General features: G+C 44.4%; 1 protein-coding gene across 2 annotated transcripts in view; it reads left to right on the top strand.

The window, feature by feature from the left end:
• Positions 1-22,455, top strand: part of ACAD11 (acyl-CoA dehydrogenase family member 11) — a 150,798-nt gene that overhangs the window by 112,008 nt on the left and 16,335 nt on the right. The window lies entirely within an intron of this gene.

Genomic DNA, 22,455 nt, shown 5'->3' with positions numbered 1-22,455 from the left:
GCTAACAGCATAATGTGAACTGAGCATCCATATGTGGCTTTGTGTCACATCTGGGCTTGCCCAACCATATGACCTTCGATCTACACAATGAATACTATATGTACACTCCTTTTATTTCATTAAAATGTTGAATTTGCTTTGCAATCACGGCTACCTGCCTCCTTAGACTCAGGGCGACTTACAACATGTTAGCAATAGCATTTTTTTAACAGAGCTAGAATATTGCCTTCACAATCTGGGTCCTCATTTTACCCACCTAGGAAGGATGGAAGGCTGAGCCAACCTTGAGCCGGTGATGAGATTTGAACCGCTGACCTACAGATCTACAGTCAGCTTCAGTGGCCTGCAGTATAGCACTCTACCTGCTGCGCCACAATGCAGTACCAAGAAAAACTCTTCGAAATGCAAAATGATGAGTCAGTTAAAACTTTATTCAATATAAAAGGAGTGATGGCATGGCTTTGTGATGAGACAGAAACTAAATACCCAAATTCAACCAACTTTGCAAGAAAACTGTTGTTACCATTCCCATCTTGATATTTAGCTGAATGTGGCTTTAGTGCTATAAATTATTTGCTACTGAAAAAAAGAAATCGAGTGGATATCACTAAACGAGGAGACTTCAGACTGAAACTGACTAAATTGGTGCCTAATATAAAATGTCTCTGCAGCAGGTATGAAGCAAAAGTATCTCATTGTTTTTTTTAAATTTGTTAGATACCTTTAGTTTGTATAGTAATTAAAATGATCAAAGTATTACAGAAAAGGCTTCCATTAAAATTTTATATCTATGCATTTCAGTTCTCTATTCCATGTTTTGAAACTTCTTCTTCATATTATTATTATTATTATTATTATTATTACTATTATTATGTCAATACAACACAGCAAACGAGATCACTATGCTGGATTTTGTATTTCATCACCAGTCGGGCGCTTCCCAAGCACCTAGGACTGCGTGATGTAGTGGCGAATTATGTTTGCTGATCCCAGTAAAGCGGTCTTTTGCAATTGACAGATGGAGATTTTGTTACTTCCGATTGTTTTCAAATGTCCGCTGAGATCCTTTGGCACTGCGCCCAGTGTGCCAAGTGCCACTGGGACCACTTTCACTGGCTTATGCCAGAGTCGTTGCAGCTCAATTTTTAGATCTTCGTATTTCACTAATTTCTCTAGCTGCTTCTCCTCAATTCTCCTGTCCCCTGGGATTGCGATGTCGATGATCCATACTTTATTTTTCTCCACAATTAGGATGTCTGGTGTGTTATGCTTCACAATTCGGTCAGTCTGAAGTCGGAAGTCCCACAGTAGTTTTGCTTGCTCATTTTCGACCACTTTTTCGGGCTTATGATCCCACCAGTTCTTTGCCACTGGTAAATAGTAGTTCCGGCACATGTTCCAGTGGATCATCTGTGCCACAGCATCGTGTCTATGCTTGTAGTCAGTCTGTGCGATTTTTTGCAGCAGCTGAGTATGTGATCAATTGTTTCATCTGTTTCTTTACAGAGTCTGCACTTTGGATTGTCTGTTGATTTTTCAATTCTGGCTTTGACAGCATTTGTTCCAATGGCCTGTTCTTGTGCCGCCGGTATTAGTCCTTCTGTCTCCTTTTTGAGTGTTCCACTTGTAAGCCATGACCAGGTCTTTTCTTTATCCACGTTGCCTTCAATCTTCTCCAAGAACTGGCCATGCAATGCTTTGTTCCACCAACTGTCCATACGACATTGAGTTACAGTTTTTCTGTACTGGTCCTTAGTTTGCTTCATCTTGAGAAGCTTCCTATTGTTGACCTCCATCAACGCTGACTCTTCACATAGTCAGATAATGCATGCTTCTCTTCTTCCACTGTCTGTTTCACTTTCAAAAGTCCTCTGCCGCCTATTTTCCTTGGTAAATACAGCCTGTCAACGTCACTGCGGGGGTGTAGTGTATGATGGATCATCATTAATTTTCTGGTTTTCCTGTCCAAGTTATCCAGCTCTGCTTGAGTCCAGTTCACTATAATAATAATAATAATAATAATAATAATAATAATAATAATAATAATAATAATTATTATTATTATTATTATTATTATTATTTATTAGATTTCTATGCCGCCCCTCTCCGAAGACTCGGGGAGGCATACAAGACTCGGGGCGGCTCACAACAATAATAAAAACAATGTTACAGTGGTGCTGTGTGACAGGTATGGCCCAAGTATTTATAGCCTTGATAGTGTTGCCACCATTCAGTTTGCTCTTCAAAATTTTTCTGGTCCTCGGGATGTATTCTTTGCTGATCACAGTTTTCACATGGCCATACTTGATATTATCCAGTTGCAAGATGCCCAGGTATCTGTAGGCTTCTGGCTGGTGGCACTTGATGGTTTGACCATTTGGCATTTCAGTGCCCTCACTTTCAGTGATTTCCCCCTTTTTCAGTGCCACTGTGGCACATTTATCCAGGCCAAACTCCATGCTGATGTCCTTGCTGAAGATTTGCACAGTGTTGGTTAGTGACTGTATCTCAGTTTCTGATTTTCCGTACAACTTTAGGTCATCCATATACAGCAGGTGTGAAATTGTTGGTGAATTCCTAGCAGTTTGGTAGCCTAGGTTTGTTTTCTATAGGATGAGTGACAGCGGGATGAATAGCAATGGGGACAAAGAGTCCCCGTGGAAGATGCCCCTTCTGATGTTGATCAGTCCATAGCTTTCATTCCAAACAAAAAGCTCAGTCTTCCAATATTTCATCGCCTTTTCTATGAATTTCCTGATGTTTTCATTGACTCCAATGACTTTCAGGCATTTTATGACCCAGCTGTGTGGCAATGAGTCAAAGGCTTTCTTGTAGTCAATCCAGGTCATGTATAGATTTGTTTTCTTGTTCTTACAGTTCTCTGAAATCATTTTATCAATTAGGAGCTGGTCTTTCGTACCTCTGCTTCGTCTTTTATTACCCTTTTGCTCCACTGGCATGATGTCATTTTCTTCTAGGTAGTGCTGAATTCTGTCAGCTATGATACCTGTCAACAGTTTGAGCATGGTTGGCAAACGTGTTTTTGGCCTGTAGTTTCCTGGTATGGCTCCTTTCGCTGCGTCTTCCTGTATTAAATATGTTCTGCCAGTTGTAAGCCATTCACTGATATTTCCTGTCTGCAGTATTTTGTTGAACAATTCGGCCATTTTTGCATACAGGCTGGTCAGGTATTTCAGCCAAAAACCATGCACCTGATCAGTGCCAGGGGATGACCAGTTCTTTACCCTCTTCACTCTTTCTGAAATCATTTCGGGTGTTATCTCCAGCTGCTGCATATTGCTCCCTGAGAATTCCTTCTCAAACTCCTTTGTCCACCCAGCAGTCCTGTTATAGTCCTTTTCAACCTCCCAGGGATCTTTCCAGAACTTTGTTGTTATTTTCACCTCTGGCTTTTCAATTTTCTTATCTGTTTGCTGATGCAGGTTCTGGTAGAACTGCCTCTGGTTGGATTGAAATGTTTGATTCTGTTTATTTTTATTTTTATTTTTTTTGCTTGTGTATGCTATTGTTATCCCTCTAACAAAGGCTTTTGTTGTATCCCATATATTTTGTGTCGTAGTATCTTTATTCCATTTTTTTTCTAGAAATATATCTAATTATTTATGTATTCTTTATATTTATTTTCTTGTATAATTTTCGTGTCCATTGTCCATCTATTCTTCTTAATCTGGTTCCCTTTAATTGCAATACTTAATGGGTTATGATCTGCCCAGAAATTGGGTTCAATTTCTGCTGATGTTATCTCTTTTTGGAGCTCTATATTTACCCATATCATATCCAGTCTAGACCATGATTTCTGAGGATTCGAATAATAAGTGTATTTGTATTCATCTTTATGTCTTTCCCTCCATGTATCCTTTAATTTGAATTCTTCTATAATATCCTTAAGTTCATCTGGTAGTTCTTTTTTCTTTTTATTCTTCTCTTTTCCCTTATAGTCTTTATCATGATCTATTATTACATTAAAGTCTCCGACCACACAAATATTTCCTTTTTTAATTTTTATTATTTTTTGATACAATTTTTTATAAAAGGTTTTTTGATCTTTGTTAGGAGCATATATCACAACTAGAGTTGTTTTCTTTCGTTTGATTTCAATTTCTATAACAAGTACAGTAATACCTCGTCTTACGAACTTAATTGGTGCCGGGAGGAGGTTCGTAAGTTGAAAAGTTCGTAAGACGAAGCATTGTTTCCCATAGGAATCAAAGGGAAAGCGATTAATGCGTGCAAGCCGGCTGCCACCACTGAAAGAGGCTTGAGCCTCCCGATCCTCCCCGCCCCTTTGCCATGCATATCATCCTGGGTGAAGCGTTGGGGGGAGGGAGTCAGGAAGGTCCTCCTGCTCCCCCCCAGCCAAAAACACAAAGGCGGTCTGCCGCCGCCCACGGAGCAATGGGAAGCTGAAGCCGCCGGCGGTTTGAGCCTCCCTTTGCTGCATGCTGCTTTGCCCTGCCTGTGGTGCTGGGCGAAGTGCTGGGGGGAGGGAGTTAGGAAGGTTCTCCTGCTCCTCCCCCAGCCAAACACACACCGCCGCCCACGGGGCAATGAGAAGCTGAAGCCGGCGGCAGTTTGAGCTTCCCATTCCTCCACGCCGCTTCTTCCTCCTGGCTCAAGCGGACGGTGGCAGACCGGCTTTGTGTTTTTGGCTGGGGGGGAGAAGTAGGACCTTCCTAACTCCCTCCCCCCCCAGCCAAAAACCCAAAGCCTGTCTGCTGCCGCTCGCTTGAGCCAGGACAGGAGGGCGAAGTGACGTGGAGGGATGGGAAGCTGAAACCGGCGGCAATTTGAGCTTCCCATTCCTCCACACCGCTTCTTCCTCCTGGCTCAAGTAAGCGGCAGCAGACAGGCTTTGTGTTTTTGGCTGGGGGGGAGAAGTAGGACCTTCCTAACTCCCTCCCCCCCAGCCAAAAACCCGTATTCCACCTCCCTCCCAGCCTCCGGGCCACCGCCCGGCTGTCATTTTGTAGAGAAGCGAGAGGAGGAGGAGGAGCTGGATGCTGGTGGTGGCGGAGGAAGGCGAATGCGGCCCCGAGGCTGGGAGGGAGGCGGAATATGGGAGGAGGAGGGAGGCAGCCTCCACGCTTTTCTTTCGGCGGAGGAGCTAAGTGGCCAGAGAAAGGGATCAATGTAAATGCGCCGCTGGGATGGGAACGTCTTTGGCCAATTAGTTCCTCCGAAAGAAAAGCGTGGAGGCTGCCTCCTTCCTCCTCCCGTATTCTGCTTCCCTCCCAACCTCCGGGCCGCATTCACCTTCCTCCCGCCCGCAGCCGACTGACCGTGGGCTCCTTCCCGAGATCGGAGAGCTTCCTGGGCGGAACGCAACAAGAGCGAAAGCCAGCGCTGCATCGACAACCGGGCGGCGCTCCAGAGCCTCTGCTGCATGTTAAAGACTGCCTCCTGGCTGCCCCCGCTCTTCTGCTGGCACTGGCTGGCAACTTTTCTTTTTAGCGCTGGGGAGGAGCAGAAGGGCCGGCTTGCCTCCCCAGCGCTAAAAAGAAAAGTTGCCAGCCCAGCGCTTCTTTCGGAAGTTTGGGTTTGGCGTTCAGGCTCGAGAGGTCACAGGGAAGCCCCCCAGCTGTTTTAAAAGGTGACAGCCGGGCGGCGGGGCTTTCCAGCGGCCGCCTGAACCCTAACTTTTGCCGAACTGCCGGGTTCAGCGTTCGGGAGGCCGCTGGGAAGCCCCACTGCCTGGCTGTCACCTTTTGAAACAGCCGCGGGGCTTCTCGGCGGCCTCCCGAATGCTGAACACGGAAGTTTGGGTTTGGCGTTCGGGTTCAGGAGGACGCTGGGAAGCCCCCCGCTGTTTCAAAAAGTGACAGCTGGGCGGCGGGGTTTCTTGGTGGTGGCAGTGGTGGCAGGGGCGGCAGCGGCGGCGGGTTCGTAAGAAGAAAAATGTTCGTAAGAAGAGGCAATGAAGTGTTAGAAAAAGGTCTAATACCCAATTCCTAGACAGAGGCAATCATGAGTCTAATATCTAAAAACGAATCAGAGAAACATAAAATTCAAAATTACAGACCCATATCTCTGCTGAACGTGGACTATAAAATTTTTCTGAACCCCGGGTTCGTATCTCGGGTTGTTCGTAAGACAAGGGTTTCTTTATTAACCAATTAATTAAGATGAAATTCAAAGAAAAATTTATAAGAGCTATCCGGACAATATATTCTAAACAATCAGCAAGAGTTATTATAAATGGACAATTAACAGAGAACATAAAAATTGAAAAGGGAGTAAGACAGGGATGCCCTCTTTCCCCCTTAATATTTATATTGGCTATAGAAGTTTTATTAATACAGATAACATCAAATAAAGACATCAAAGGGTTGAAAATAAAGGGGCAAGAATATAAGATTAAAGCATTTGCTGACGATCTGGTATTTAATATAGAAGATCCCATCGAATCCGGTGAAAATCTATTAAATGAGATTATTAAATTTGGCAAAGTAGCAGGATTAAAAATCAACAAGCAGAAAACTAAAATATTGACAAAAAACTTAACAAATAAAGAAAAGCAAACATTAGAAGATAAATTAGAATTACAAATCGTAAAAAGAGTTAAATATTTGGGAATAAAATTGTCACCAAGGGCAACTACAATAAAAGAAGACAATTATACAGTCTTAATGAAAGAAATACTGGAAAAATGGAATAAACTACCTATTTTACTTATTGGAAGAATATCAACAATTAAAATGTCTATCTTACCTAGAATACTGTATTTATTCAGAACAATTCCAATTACGTTTAAAAAAACCTTCTTCCAAAAATTGAATAGAATTATAACAAAATTTATTTGGGCCGGAAAAAAACCTAGGATTAAAATTCAATACATGCAAGACAGTGTTAAACAAGGAGGCTTTGGGCTACCTGATTTTGAAATATATTATAATGCATCAATTATAGATTGGCTGAGGGAATGGATTAAATTAGAAAATAAAAGATTATTGATATTAGAAGGACATGACTTGATGATAGGGTGGCATGCCTTTCTATGGGATAATAAAGAAAAATACATAAATATTTTAGGCAACATATAATCGGGAACTCAATATACACAGTCTGGACCAGAATTTGAAAAATGTACTATACACAAATCCCGAAATGGTACTCCAGCATGGAGGCGATAATATATCCTAACTTGAGCTTTTCCATTTAGGCATGATTTCAAAACTAATTAAAAAAACATTCCAAAATTGATCAATAATTCAAGTTCTCATATAGTGTATCTTCAAATTTTCCATTTAAACCTTATCTCATAAACTACAATAATTTCTGATTCAATAATTATCAAGTCAGGAATTACTCCATCTTCAATGCTGTAATTTTTCCTCTAGAAAGTAGTATTTTTAGTAATAATAATTCATGTTAATTATGTAAATCAAATCACTAAAATCAAAGTTCATACTATTCTCACATTCTCATACTCGGATAAGCAATTAGCTCTTATTTTTTTAGACGCCCAAAAAGCATTTGACAACCTAAATTGGGGATTTATGACGGAATTAACAAAACAAATGAAATTTGGCTCCAAACTGATTACAATGATTGAGACAATTTATCATAAACAATATACAAGAATTTCAATCAATGGGGACATAACTGACAAATTCCAAATTGAAAAAGGGGTTCGCCAAGGCTGCCCACTATCCCCTTTACTGTACATTTTTGCCACAGAGACTATGTTAAGGCAGATTAGATCCAATGCAAAAATAAGAGGGCTGAAAACCAAAGGCCAAGAGTTTAAACTGAAGGCATATGCAGACGACTTAGTCTTCATATTAGAAAACCCATTGGAATCAGGAAACACATAATGGAGGAAGTGGAGGATTTCGGCAAAGTAGCAGGTTTAAAAATAAATACTCAAAAAACCAAAATTATAACGAAAAATATGAACAAAGAACAAGAAAAGACCCTGGAAGAAATTTCGAAAATTAAAATTGCCAAAACAGTGAAATACTTAGGGATTTCACTAACAAAAAAATGTAGTACCATTAAAGAAAACAATTACGAAACATTATTGAAAACAACTGAGAAACAATTAAATGACTGGAACAAATTGCAAATTTCATTATTGGGTAGAATAGCGACGATTAAAATGTCAATTTTGCCGAAATTCTTATACCTTTTCCAAACAATCCCGATAAAATTAGATAACCACTTTTTCAATAAATTAAATAAAGTCATCTCCAAATTTATATGGAACAACAAAAGACCCAGAATAAGATTGAAATGGTTACAGGATAAAATTAAACAAGGAGGTTTGGGTCTACCTGACTTTAAAATTTATTACTACGCAACCAATCTCCTCTGGATCAAAGACTGGATAGAGATCAAAGCCGAAAGATTATTAGCACTAGAAGGCCACAATATGCTATCTGGCTGGCACAACATTTTATGGAACCAATATCAAAAAATCCCATCATATTTCAAAAACCACATGATTAGAGATGCTTTAATAACTACATGGCTAAAAATAAAAAAAGATAATTATACAAAAATACCCAGATGATACTCCAGCTTGGAAGCTCTTACGCACCCGAACATCACAGAATTAAAAAAGATGATAACTTATAACCAATTATTAAATATAGAAGGCAATATTAAAACAAGAGAAGAGCTAGCAGAACAAAATATAAACATCGATTGGTGGCCATATATGTTAATTTATTTATTTATTTATTTATTTTTTATTTATTTATTTATTATTTAGATTTGTATGCCGCCCCTCTCCGCGAACTCGGGGCGGCTCACAACAAGGCATAAACAAATCATACAAATCCAAATAGATTCAAATAAATTTAAATATTTAAAAAGTTTAAAAAGAACCCCAATATACTAACAAGCACACACACAAACATACCATACATAAATTGTACATGCCCGGGGGAGATGTTTCAGTTCCCCCATGCCTGACGGCAAAGGTGGGTTTTTAGAACTTTAAGGAAGGCAGGGAGGGTAGGGGCAGTTCTAATCTTCGGGGGGAGTTGGTTCCAGAGAGTCGGGGCCGCCACAGAGAAGGCTCTTCCCCTGGGGCCCGCCAACCGACATTGTTTAGTTGACGGGACCCGGAGAAGGCCCACTCTGTGGGACCTAATGGGTCGCTGGGATTCGTGTGGCAGGAGGCGGTCTCGGAGGTATTCTGGTCCAATGCCATGAAGGGCTTTAAAGGTCATAACCAACACTTTGAATTGTGACCGGAAATTGATCGGCAACCAATGCAGACTGCGGAGTGATGGCGAAACATGGGCATACCTAGGTAAGCCCATGACTGCTCTCGCAGCTGCATTCTGCACGATCTAAAGTTTCCGAACACTTTTCAAAGGTAGCCCCATGTAGAGAGCATTACAGTAGTCGAACCTCGAGGTGATGAGGGCATGAGTGACTGTGAGTAATGAGTCCCGGTCCAGATAGGGCTGCAACTGGTGCACCAGGCGAACCTGGGCAAACGCCCCCCTCGCCACAGCTGAGAGATGGTTTTCTAATGTGAGCTGTGGATCGAGGAGGACGCCCAAGTTGCGGACCCTCTCCGAGGGGGTCAATAATTCCCCCCCAGGGTAATGGACAGACAGATGGAATTGTCCTTGGGAGGCAGAACCCACAGCCACTCCGTCTTATCCGGGTTGAGTTTGAGTCTGTTGACACCCATCCAGGCCGCAACAGCCTCCAGACAACGGCACATCACTTCCACTGCTTCGTTGACTGGACATGGGGTGGAGATGTAAAGCTGGGTATCATCAGCGTACTGATGATACCTCACCCCATGCCCTCGGATGATCTCACCCAGCGGTTTCATGTAGATATTAAATAGCAGGGGGGGGAGGACCGATCCCTGAGGCACCCCACAAGGGAGAGACCTCGGAGTCGACCTCTGACCCCTCACTAACACCGACTGCGACCGGCCGGAGAGGTAGGAGGAGAACCACTGCAGAACAGTGCCCCCCACTCCCAACCCCTCCAGCCGGTGCAGAAGGATACCATGGTCGATGGTATCGAAAGCCGCTGAGAGGTCAAGGAGCACCAGTACAGAGGATAAACCCCTGTCCCGGGCCCGCCAGAGATCATCCATCAACGCGACCAAAGCAGTTTCCGTGCTGTAACCGGGTCTGAAGCCCGACTGCTGGGGACCTAGATAATCGGCTTCTTCCAAGGACCGTTGGAGCTGGAGCGCCACCACCTTCTCAACAACCTTCCCCATAAAGGGAAGGTTGGAGACTGGGCGATAGTTATTAAGTACGGCTGGGTCCAGGGAAGGCTTCTTGAGGAGGGGGTGCACGAGCGCCTCTTTATAGAGAGTTGGAAAAACTCCCCTCCCCAAGGAAGCGTTGGTAATCTCCTGGACCCAGCTCCGTGTCACCGTGTCATCTCCCTGCTGGCCGAGACCAACCAGGAGGGACACGGATCCAGTAAACAGGTGGCGGAACTCACAGATCCAATGGCCTTGTCCACTTCATCAGGTGTCACCAGATCAAACTCTTCCCAGACATGTGGACAAGTACGTGCCCCAGTCACCTCGACTGACTCGTTGTCAGTCGACTCTGTTTCCCAATTGGAGTCGAGATCGGCCCGGATCTGAGCGATTTTATCAGCGAAAAACGTGTTAAAATCCTCGGCACTGCTCTGAAAGGGCTCCCCAACTCCCCCCTGATTAAGAAGGGAGCGGGTCAGCCTAAACAGAGCGGCCGGGCGGGATTCCGCTGATGCAATCAAGGCGGCATGGTACGCGCATCTTGCCGCCTTGAGCACCACTTTGTAAGTCTTAATAAAAGCTCTTACAAGTGTTCGATTAGATTCAGACCTACTCTTCCTCCATCGCTTCTCTAGACGTCTCTTCTGCCGTTTCAACTCCCGGAGCTCCTCGTTGAACCATGGAGCTCTACGGGGTCTAGCGCCACAGAGAGGTCGGAAAGGCACAATCCGGTCAAGAGCCTCCGCTGCAGCCTTGTTCCAGGCCTCCACAAGAGACTCCGCCGAACTGTGGACGAGTGCCTCTGGAATAACCCCAAGCGCCGTCTGAAAGCCCTCTGGGTCCATCAGGCGTCTGGGGCAGAACATCTTAATTGGTTCCGCCTCCCTGCGGGGGAGGATTGGAGCCAGGAAGTCAAGCCGTAGTAGGAAATGGTCTGACCATGACAAAGGCAATACTTCTAAGCACCTTAGTCTCAGACCATTACTCAGTTGCTCGGAAAGGAATACCATGTCAGGTGCGTGCCCCCCCTCGTGAGTCGGACCCTGTACTACTTGAGTCAGGTCCATGGCTGTCATGGTTGCTATGAACTCCTGTGCCAACCCAGAGGTTTCGCCGAGCGACGGCAGGTTGAAGTCCCCCAGGACAATAAGTCCGGGGAACTCCACCGCCAGCCCGGCTACCTCCTCGAGCAGCACAGGCAGGGCTTTTGACACGCAGCTGGGAGGCAGGTACGTGAGAAACAAGCCCACCTGAACCCCTAAGTCCAACTTCACAAGGAGGGACTCGCAACCCGCAATCTCCGGAGCAACGAGCCCATGCAGGCAAAGGCTCTCCCTGGCTATAATAGCCACTCCTCCCCCCCTTCCCTGGGGTCGAGGTTGATGCCATATCTGAAACCCAGCTGGGCAGATTTCCGAGAGAGGAACTCCTCCCTCCGGGCCCAGCCAGGTTTCAGTTACACATGCCAGGTCGGCCTCCTCATCCAGGATTAAATCCCGGATGAGGAGAGCTTTATTTACCACCGACCTGGTATTGAGCAGCAGCAACCTGAGCCCTGGGCCAGAGTTACACTCATCACCAGTGCCCTGGGTTGAGCTCACGGAGCCGGAACAAGGAATAGTTATTAGACAGCGATCCCTCAAAGTGGCAAAAAGATATTAAAAATGAAGGAATACTGGCAAAGGACACAATTTTCGATAAATTAATATTAGGAGGGGGGGGAAACTTTATAACAAAAATATATAACTATTTAATAAACTATAAAATGGAAACAGAAATAGTAAAAGGATCAATGACCAGCTGGGCAAGGAATTTTGGATACAATATTTTTATCGAACAATGGGAGACAATTTGGAAAAAGAACTATAAAATAACTAAATCAGTAGCATATAAGGAAAACACTATAAAAATGTTCTACAGGTGGCATATGTCACCATCAAGACTAGCTCAAATCTTCCCTAAAACTAAGCCAAACTGCTGGAGATGCGCAAACACGAACGGAACATTTTTCCATATGTGGTGGACATGCCAAAAAATAAAAACATTATGGATCAAAATTAGAAGCTGGATTTATGAAATCACGAAAATTAACCTTTTACTCAAACCAGAGATTTTCTTATTAGGGATAATAGACGTAAAACTCAAGAAAAAAGAATACCACCGAATACAACATATTATAACAGCAAGTAGAATCACTATAGCCCAAAACTGGAAAAAAGAAGAAGTGCCAACAGATAGAGATCTGATTAAGAAAATGTTAGACTGTGCTGAATTTGATTCTTTAGCGCGAAAATTAAAAAATAATACGAAAATACAAGACACAGATACATGGGATAATTTTTACAACTGGATTAACGACAGGGGGAGAGAGAAGAAAAAACCCGATTGAATTAAAAAAAATCAACAATCAAATAAAACACAACCAAATGAACAAGTTTGGATATACAAAAACATCACAAATAGGGAAAAAATAATATTTTATTTATTCGCAGATTCCTTTTCAGCTGAATTAACATTATTATCTCAATAATAATAATAATAAAAAAAGAGATTAAAATTAATTATACTTATAATAATAACAATACCAACTACAACATTTAGAATAGAAATACTGAGATACGCAACTGTTCAAATCTACAGATATAGGATTTCGCTGATATATACCACCGTGAAAATAAAATAAAGCATAGCTGCAAGCTGGCAGCTGGGATAGGGAGGGGGGATTGTGGGTGTAGGTCGATGTGACTGAGAAACGATGACTGTATTCACACTCTATGAACATTTTGATCTGTCAATGTATTGTCTTTTATATCTGTAAATATTCAATAAACATCATTTAAAAAAAAAAAGTACACTCATTTATTTCAGACAGGACTTCACCTTTCAGCAAATTTCTCTTATAAAATTAAATAATTGCTTATTTGAAAAATAGAAACATAAAAACATAGAAGACTGATGGCAGAAAAAGACCTCATGGTCCATCTAGTCTGCCCTTATACTATTTCCTGTATTTTATCTTACGATGGATATATGTTTATCACAGGCATGTTTAAATTCAGTTACTGTGGATTTACCGACCATGTCTGTTGAAGTTTGTTCCAAGGATCTACTACTCTTTCAGTAAAATAATATTTTCTCATGTTGCTTCTGATCTTTCCCCCAACTAACCTCAGATTGTGCCCCCTTGTTCTTGTGTTCACTTTCCTATTAAAAACACTTCCCTCCTGAACCTTATTTAACCCTTTAACATATTTAAATGTTTCAATTATGTCCCCCCTTTTCCCCCTCTGATGTCTATGCTTCAGCCAGCTGCAAATCCACTGAACTATCCAGGGATTAAGTCCAATCTTCACTAATTCATCTATCAGCTCTTTATGTGGAACCGTATCAAAGGCTTTGTTGAAGTCCAGATAGACAATATCCACGGCACCACCTTCATCCAACACCTTTGTGACATAGTCAAAGAAATCAGTTAGATTAGTCTGACATGATTTGCCTTCAATAAAACCATGCTGGTTTGGGTCCAATAAGTTATTGGTTTTTAGGTGCTGATTTATCCTCTTTTTGAGTAGAATCTCCATCATTTTAACTACAACTGATGTCAAGCTAACTGGCCTGTAATTATCAGCTTCTTCTCTACTGCCCTTGTGGATAGGCACAACACTGGCCATTCTCCAATCCTCAGGAACATCTCATGTTAACAGGAATTGGTTAAACAAATCAGTCAGGGGGGTAGCAATGACAAATCTGAGTTCTTTAAGAACTCTGGGGTGGATGCCATCTGGACTCATTGCCTTATTTATCTTTAATCGTTCAAGTTCTTCTAAGACATCAGCCTCTAGGATCACTGGAACTGAATCCCTACAGCTGGAAGCATTACTATTTCCATCTATTGTAATGTGTCTTTTGAGAAACTGAACAGAAGTAGCTATTGAAATGGTCAACAAACTCCTTATTCCCATCAATGTATGTATTGTTCCCGGTACTAAGCTTCGTGATGCTGCAGTTTTTCTTCTTCCTATCACTAATATATCTGAAGAAGGTTTTATCCCCCTTTACAGATTTGGCAATTTCTTCCTCTTTTGAGGCTTTAGCAGCATATATTACCTGTTCCCGCCTCCTTCTGTCTCATTTTATACACCTTTCTATCAGCTATACTTCCAGACTCTTTATACCTCCTATAGGTAGACTTTTTTTCATTGACTATAGCCCTTACATCATTGATAAACCATAGCGGTTTCTTCTTCCTTTTACCTTTAGTTATTTGCCTTACATACAGTCCAGTGGCTTTTAAGATGGCCTTTTTTAATACAGTCCACTGGGTGCTCGCTCCTGCCATTTTATCCCTCCCCTTTAATTCATTATTTAAATATCCCCCCATTTGTTTTTCTGAAATTCAATATTTTGGTTGCAGTATAGGATTGCTCACAATCAGTTTTTACATCAAACCACAAACATGGTCACTAAATCTAGAATATTCTCCCTTCTAGTTGGTGTCTTAACCAGCTGTGCTAGAGCTGCTCCTGTAAAGGCCTCTACTGTATTCTTACTTTTGCATATAAAGGCACTGGGGATATTCCAGTCAACATCAGGCATGTTGAAATCACCCATAACCACAATATCTCCCTTTATTGCCATTTGGGTAATTTCATCTACCATCTTGTTGTCATAATCCTCAGATCGCCCTGGAGGCCTATAGATCATCCCAGTTCTAATGACAGAACCCTCTTTAGTTTGCATGCAAACCCAGAGAATCTCCAGTTCTTTACATGTATTTTGAATTAGTGTTGCTGTTAGACTTTCCTTAACGTAAATGGCTACTCCACCTCCCCTTCTCTCTACTCTATCTTTCCTATACAATGTATATCCTGCTATGGATATTTCCCATTCATTAGAGTCCTTAAACCATGTCTTAGTTATGGCAATCAGATCCAAATTATCTCTAGAATGTTATGGCCATTAACTCACAGAGCTTGTTCCTCAAGCTTCGAGCATTTGTGCAAATTACGCGAAGAACATTATTATCGTTATTAGTTTGCCCCTTATCATCAACAACTACATCTATTTTATCTGGAACCAACTCCCCCCCAGAGATCAGAATTGCCCCCACACTCCTCGCCTTTCGTAAGCTCCTTAAAACCCACCTCTGTCGTCAGGCATGGGGGAATTGAGATATTCCTTCCCCCCAGGCCTATACAGTTTGTGCATAGTATGTTTGTTTGTGTGTATGTTTGGTTTTTAATAAGGGTTTTTAGCTATTTTAAATATTAGATTTGTCATACACTGTTTTATTATTGTTGTTAGCCACCCCGAGTCTACGGAGAGGGGCGGCATAAAATCTAATAAATAAATAAATAAAAATAAATAAATCTATTTTATTTACAGCTCCCTTTTCATAAACTTCAAGAAACTGATTTATCCTCATTGGTCGGAGACAGAAATCATCCACATCAGTTACATTTCTGTCCCCTTTACCTAGTTCAAATGCCTGTTCAAAAAACTTCTGAACTCCTCACTGAGCACCTGGGTACCTCTGTATGATGAATGCAAACCATCCCTCTTAAACAACTCCCTATTAGACCACCTATTGACATCATTACTTACATAGCCAAAACATTTAACTTTACACCACTGCCTTAACCACACATTAAACTCTGCGATACAAGTTGTTTTATCCTCCTGACCACAAACTGGCAACACCTCTGAGAAAGTCACTGAATCAGTTATTCTGCCCAGCTCCACACTAAGACATTGGAAATCATTTTTTAATACATTAACATTTCTCTGGGACAAATCATTTGTGCCAAGATGCACCACCACATCAACGTTATCACCTTTACTCACAATAAAACAAAGACAACAAAAAGAGCATTACAATAATAAAGAAGGATCTGAAAAGATAACCAAAATAAAAAGCCTCTCATATATTCATAATAATACTTTATCTAACCTCATCTTTTTTGTACTATATTTGTATTTTTTCCATCTCCATTTCTTTAATTTCCCCCTTTTCTCTCTCTCCTTTCTCTTTTTCTGTTCTTTCTGTTGTTCTGATCATACCTAATCTTTACCCCAATTCCTTTTCTATTTTTAAGAACCTTATTAATCCCTTACCTATCTCTTTACAGTTGTTAGCCTCCACATCTTTACTGTCTCTCTCTTTTCCCCTAATAAATTCATCATTTTCAAAGTAATCATCATCTTTGTGTTCATAATATTATACATTAAAATCATCAACACAGTCTAGTTTAATTTCATCGGTCATCACTTTTTTTCCTTCCTCCTTGTATGATTCAGTATTTTTCTTAATATCTTCATTTTCTGCAGTATCTTGTCTTGTTTTAAGTTGCATTTCCAAAAATTCTAAACAATTGTCAAAGAAAACCTCCATCAATTCTCTCAGTGATTCTCTCAACTCAGTAAAATTAAATTCCATCATGTTTACAAATTCTTAAATTTCTTAAATCTTTGTCTTAAAATTCCCAAAAGACCAAATGAAATAGCAAGTCTACCAACCAGCAGGCTCTTTTTCTCGTGTCACCAATTTACAAGCCTTCCATTTTCTGATAATTCAACTGCTACGCAGTAACTTCCACAGCCTCAATCTCAAGCCTATAAAAGGCACATCTGTTTTATTCTCTCAGCTTTTTTCCACTCTCTTCTTCCACTTTCTTCCACTTTTCAGAAATAAATCATCAGGAAGCTCTTCAATTGGATATGTTAATGGTATCTTAGCAATCATTTGCATTACAATTCAGTCATTAAAGATAACATCCACAAATTTGACTTTTGTTTATAGTACAATGGAACCTCAGCTAACGACCACAATATGAATGGGGTTATATGTATTGTGTGGATGATTATGGAATGAATGGGGGTGGGTGGGATGGGTGGGGTGGGGTGGGTGGGACTACGGTGTGGATGAGGTGAATGGGAATGGTATGCTGATATACTTGGCCCACCTGACGTTGGAAAGGCAGGAGGGAAGGGGCACCTATCTCTGGGGTGGCAGAGGGTCAGAATATCCCGGTCATGCTGGGGAGAGGCAGATAGGGCGGGAGCCATGGAGCTAGCTGTTCCAGGGGAAGGAGAGATTGCTGCTCAATAACAATCCCTTTTCCGGTTCTGTGAGCTCAACCCAGGGTACTGGTAACAAGTATAATTCTGGCCCTGGGCTGAGGCTGCTGCTACTCAATGCCAGGTCGGTGGTAAATAAAGCTCTCCTCATCCGGGATTTGATCCTGGAGGAGGAGGCCGACCTGGCATGTGTGACTGAAACCTGGCAGGGCCCAGAGGGAGCAGTTCCTCTCTCTGAAATTTGCCCAGCTGGGTTCAGGTATGGCATCAGCCTCGACTACGGGGAAGGGGGGGAGGAGTGGCTATTATAGCCATGGAGAGCCTTTGCCTGTGTAGACTCGTTGCTCCAGAGATTGCGGGTTGTGAGTCCCTCCTTGTGAAGTTGGACTTAGGGGTTCAGGTGGGCTTGTTGCTCATGTACCTGCCTCCCAGCTGCGTGTCAAAAGCCCTGCCTGTGCTCCTCGAGGATGTAGCCGGGCTGGCGGTAGGGTTCCCCAGACTTACTATCTTGGGGGACTTCAACCTACCGTGGCTTGGTGAAACCTCTGGGCTAGCGCAGGAGTTCATGGCCACCATGACAGCCATGGACCTGACTCAAGTAGTACAGGGTCCGACTCACAAGGGGGGGCATGCACCCGACATGGTATTCCTCTCTGAGCAATTGGGTAATAGTCTGAGACTAAGGGGCTTAGAAGTGTTGCCTTTGTCATGGTCAGACCATTTTCTACTGCGGCTTAACTTCCTGGCTTCCCTGCAGGGAGGCGGAACCGACTAGATGGTTCCACCCCAGACTCCTAATGGACCCAGAGGGCTTTCAGAGGGCACTTGGGGTTATTCCAGATGCACTCATCCACAGTTTGGCAGAGTCTCTTGCTGAGGCCTGGAACAAGGCTGCAACGGAGGCTCTTGACCAGATTGCGCCATTGTGACCTCTCCGCGGCACTAGACCCCGGAGAGCTCCTTGGTTTACTGAGGAGCTCCGGGAGTTGAAACGCCAGAAGAGACATCTAGAGAAGCGATGGAGGAAGAGTAAGCCTGAATCCGATCCATTCGGTCGCAGTCGGTGTTAGTTGGGGGGGGGGATCAGAGGTCGACCTGTAGGTTTCTCCCTTGTGGGGTGCTTCAGGGGTCGTTCCTCTCCCCTCTGCTATTTAATATCTACATGAACCCACTGGGCGAGATCATCCAAGGGCATGGGATGAGGTATCATTAGTACACTGATGATACCCAGCTGTACCTCACCACTCCGTGTCCAGTCAACGAAGCAATGGAAGTGATGTGCCGGTGCCTGGAGGCCCCAACCCTTTGGAACCAACTCCCCCCAGAGATTAGGACTGCCCCCACCCTCCTTGCCTTTCACAAACTCCTTAAAACCCACCTCTGCTGTCTGGCATGAGGGAATTGATTCCCCTGTGCCGTCTCCACTTTACTTATGGTCTGCATGAGATCTATGATTGTTTTTATATTAAGGGTTTTAAATTGTTTTTAAAACCGGTTGGGGAGCAGAGAGGAGGGGTGGGACTGCTGCTCCGCTGGCTACGGTAGATAACATCAAATAATATAGGAACCCCTGGTTAATGCTATACAGGACTTGCAGTTTTGGAGAGGTGAGCATTTGCTGCCGAGGAGGACGCTCGCCCCCTGCTCCCCCCGCGCTGTTTTCCGCCCCTCTTTTACCCCAGGCCCGGCAGTTTGATCAGCTGGGCTCCGAAAATGGCGACTGCGGCGTTGTGACGTGACTGAGCCGCCTGTCATCTGCGGCTTCGAGACACACAGTCTGTTGCCTCCGTTTGCTGCTTATTCATTTCGGAGGGACAGAGAGCAGTGAGAAGACAGAGCCCCAGAGGAAGACACTCCCTTATATAATCTGGGGAGATTCTGATGCCCCCCCCCTTGCTCCGCAGCGTTTTGCAGGCTGCTTTCTTTTCGCAAGGGAGATATCACCAGGCAATCAGCTGGGGCTCGGATAATGGCGGCCCCCTGATGAGAACTGGAGCCGGCTGCCGCTTTGCCTGTCTACTTCCTGCTTACCATCGGCTGTTGTTCGCTGTTTCTTTTCCTTTTGCTGAGTCATCTGCTTGCTGCTGCTGCTACTTTAAGTGGTTGTAATATTATCGGAACTGAGCAAGCCAGCCGGATCCTCCCCATTGAACTGGATGGTCCTGAGAAGCCGTGGCGCCAGATGGTGGGGGCGCCCGGCATCGGAGGGGCCATCGGAATAGGTGGACTTACAAGGAAGGAGGAGACCGAGTCGGAGCCAGAGATTGAAACTCATCTTACTGAGCCCACATGGAGTCTGTACTAAAACCATGTAAGACTGTAGAGGGACTGGAGACTGGGAGCAGAGGAGGAAAAGTGATTGTGGATCCACAGAAAGAACTGAGAGTGCCAGCCAGTGGCAGTGGCTGGCACCAAAGATCCCAAGATCCTAGAAAACAATATACTTGGACTTCTCCTTGGTCATTGAACTTTTCTCTCCAGAACTCACTCTTTAGAACTGGTGCTGTGTTGTTGACCTGATGGAATATCATCTTAATTATTTCCTATATTTTTTGCACTCTACAACTTTAGCACTTTATAACTTTAACGATTTTTAATAATTATATGTTATTCTATTAAGATCTTGAGAATAACATAGTGTTAATTAGTATCCTATTTTAGTGTAATTGATTTTTATATTGTTTTTTAATTGAATCTATATTGAATTTTTAATAATTAATATTTTAGCTAATTTTTTAGAAGGAGTTTTAAACTAATGAATTATTGGGGTGGGTATGATGACATGTATGAAATGAATGATTGTTATGGGTGGGCTGGGTGGAACTTTGGTATGGATGAAATAAATGGTATGAATGATTTGATTAGCCTACCTGACACAGGAGAGGCAGGAGGGGAGGGGGCACCGATGTCTGAGGTGGTAGAGGGTCGGAATATTCCAGTCCTGCTGGGGAGAGGCAGATATGGCGGGGGACACAGAGCTAGCCGTTCCAGGGGAACAAGAGATCGTTGCGTAATAACAATCCCTTGTTCCGGCTCTGTGAACCCAATCCTGGGTGCTGGTGATGAGTGTAATTCTGGCCCTGGGCTCAAGCTGCTGCTACTCAATGCCAGGTCGGTGGTAAATAAAGCTCTCCTCATCCGGGATCTGATCCTGGATGAGGAGGCCGACCTGGCATGTGTTACTGAAACCTGGCTGGGCCCAGAGGGAGGAGTCCCTCTCTCTGAAATTTGCCCAGCCGGGTTTCAGATATGGCATCAGCCTCGACCCCAGGGAAGGGGGGGAGGAGTGGCTATTATAGCCAGGGAGAGCCTTGGCTTGCGTAGACTCGTTGCTCCAGAGATTGCGGGCTGCGAGTCCCTCCTGGTGAAGTTGGACTTAGGGGTCCAGGTGGGCTTGTTTCTCACGTACCTGCCTCCCAGCTGCGTGTCACAAGCCCTGCCTGTGCTACTCGAGGAGGTAGCCGGGCTGGCGGTGGGGTTCCCCGGACTTATTGTCTTGGGGGACTTTAACCTGCCGTCGCTCGGTGAAACCTCTGGACTGGCACAGGAGTTCATGGCCACCATGACAGCCATGGACCTGACCCAAGTAGTACAGGGTCCGACTCATGAGGGGGGGCATGCACCCGACATGGTATTCCTCTCTGAGCAACTGAGTAATGGTCTGAGACTAAGGGGCTTAGAAGTGTTGCCTGTGTCATGGTCAGACCATTTCCTACTACGGCTTGACTTCCTGGCTCCAATCCTTCCCCGCAGGGAGGCGGAACCGATTAAGCTGTTCCGCCCCAGACGCCTGATGGATCCAGAGGGCTTTCAGAAGGCGCTTGGGGTTATTCCAGATACACTCGTACACAGTTCGGCAGAGTCTCTGGCTGAGGCCTGGAACAAGGCTGCAGCGGAGGCTCTTGACCGAATTGCGCCATTGCGACCTCTCCGCGGCACTAGACCCCGTAGAGCTCCATGGTTCAACGAGGAGCTCCGGGAGTTGAAACGCCAGAAGAGACGTCTAGAGAAGCGATGGAGAAAGAGTAAGTCCGAATGCGATCGAACACTTGTAAGAGCACATGTTAAGACTTACAAAGTGGCGCTCAAGGCGGCAAGATGCGCGTATCATTCCGCCTTGATTGCATCAGCGGAATCCCGCCCGGCCGCTCTGTTTAGGGTGACCCGCTCCCTTCTTAATCAGGGGGGAGTTGGGGAGCCCTTGCAGAGTAGCGCCGAGGATTTTAACATGTTTTTCGCTGATAAAATCGCTCGGATCCGAGCGGACCTCGACTCCAATTGGAATACAGAGTCGACTGACAACGAGTCAGTTGAGGTGACTGGGGCACGTACTTGTCCACCTGTCTGGGAAGAGTTTGATCTGGTGACACCTGATGAAGTGGACAAGGCCATTGGAGCTGTGAGTTCCGCCACCTGTTTACTGGATCCGTGTCCCTCCTGGCTGGTTTCGGCCAGCAGGGAGGTGACACGGAGCTGGGTCCAGGAGATTGTCAACGCTTCTTTGGGGAGGGGGTCCTTCCCGGATCCCTACAAGGAGGCACTTGTGCGCCCCCTCCTCAAGAAGCCTTCCCTGGACCCAGCCATTCTCAACAACTATCGACCAGTCTCCAACCTTCCCTTTATGGGGAAGGTTGTTGAGAAGGTGGTGGCGCTCCAGCTCCAGCGGTCCTTGGAAGAAGCCGATTATCTAGGTCCTCAGCAGTCAGGATTCAGGCCCGGCTACAGCACGGAAACTGCTTTGGTCGCGCTGATGGATGATCTCTGGCGGGCCCGGGACAGGGGTTTATCCTCTGTCCTGGTGCTTCTTGACCTCTCAGCGGCTTTCGATACCATCGACCATGGTATCCTTCTGCACCGGCTGGAGGGGTTGGGAGCGGGAGGCACTGTCCTTCAGTGGTTCTCTTCCTACCTCTCTGGCCGGTCGCAGTCGGTGTTAGTGGGGGGTCAGAGGTCGACCTCTAGGTTACTCCCTTGTGGGGTGCCTCAGGGGTCGGTCCTCTCCCCCCTACTATTTAATATCTACATGAAACCGCTGGGTGAGATCATCCAAGGGCATGGGGTGAGGTATCATCAGTATGCAGATGATACCCAGCTTTACATCTCCACCCCTTGTCCAGTCGGCGAAGCAGTGGAAGTGATGTGCCGGTGCTTGGAGGCTGTTGGGGTCT

The sequence above is a fragment of the Erythrolamprus reginae genome, chromosome Z, assembly GCF_031021105.1.
Source record: "Erythrolamprus reginae isolate rEryReg1 chromosome Z, rEryReg1.hap1, whole genome shotgun sequence".
Classification (NCBI taxonomy): domain Eukaryota; kingdom Metazoa; phylum Chordata; class Lepidosauria; order Squamata; family Dipsadidae; genus Erythrolamprus; species Erythrolamprus reginae.
The sequence above is the reverse complement of the archived record's forward strand: the minus strand, read 5'-3'. Positions and strand labels throughout refer to the sequence as shown.